Source organism: Belonocnema kinseyi, chromosome 2 (genome assembly GCF_010883055.1).
Source record: "Belonocnema kinseyi isolate 2016_QV_RU_SX_M_011 chromosome 2, B_treatae_v1, whole genome shotgun sequence".
In the NCBI taxonomy this organism is placed as follows: domain Eukaryota; kingdom Metazoa; phylum Arthropoda; class Insecta; order Hymenoptera; family Cynipidae; genus Belonocnema; species Belonocnema kinseyi.
In genome coordinates this window covers 7,570,206-7,571,414 of record NC_046658.1, presented here as the reverse complement: position 1 = coordinate 7,571,414, position 1,209 = coordinate 7,570,206, and positions in this window count along the sequence as shown.

Genomic DNA, 1,209 nt, shown 5'->3' with positions numbered 1-1,209 from the left:
AAGATGATTTATTGAAAGTGAAATTTTCCACTTTTTATGTATGGGAGAAGCTTTAAAAACTGCAGAATGGTCTAAGATCATCCTCTTTTAATTATAGGTAAGTATTTCCTCTTTGCTTTCGGACTGCAAAGAGTTGTCTCCTTTTGGATCCTATCTTGCAAACAATAGAGGACAGGTGTTAAAATTGCGATACTGAGATTTTGGGACTAAGATTCCTAAGGGGCCATTCACAAAACATGATACATTTTTCAGGAACTTCTGACCCCCTCCCACACTTCGTGATACTTTTTTCATTGGTCTTAACATAGATAATGATAATTCCTAGTGTAGGGTTCAGGATATTCTAAAAGGAAATCCAGGAAAGCAAAAGTGGTATCGAGTGAAAATTTTTCCTAAAAAGAGGCAGAAAATTCAATTAAAATTGATTAAAATCTACATCTCACATTATGAGGACTGAAAATAAAGTTAGGTAATTGGAAGAGAGAAACAAGAGTTACTTGATGCAGATAATGGCTTCTTACCGCAAAGAACTACACTAAAGTTGTACTCACAGTAATCAACACCACTTTCAGTGCTATGGAATTGTTGAATTTATTAGTGACTTTTCATATTTCAAATAATCGATCAACAATAGTTTGTTCATAAAACTTTCATGGAAACTTAACTTTCTGTTTGAAGGCGAACTTATGTCGAATTTGATTCTATATACTTGTGTAAGTTTTTGAATGAAAAATTGTGAAGAATGAAAGTCATTTACCAACATGTAATGAGAAATTAGATTTGATAATAGGGGTTTCCGAATTACAAGCCAATAAGCGATAGAGTTTTCTTCTGTAAAGTGAAAATCCAGGTACGAATCTAAGAGTGTTTAAGTGCACAGGTTTTTGGAATTCAATTGATTAAAATGGTTTATACTCATTTCTATAAACTTTTACAGCTGCGTATTTTACTATCGTACTTTTGTACTACCCTTCACTTAACTTTTAACCATCAATTTCACATCGACTACAACATTTTCTTTGATTAAGAAGATCATCAACAAAATTGATATGACAAAATTCGTCTGTGTTTTATTCTTTGTAATATTTATTTAAATGTGATTGTTTATGACTCGTATTTTTATATCCGTTTATGAGTGTGAGTATGAGTGCCGTGAGTGCGATTTTAAAATAGTCAGATTTGTGAATTTTTGTAATTTCATTACTAAAA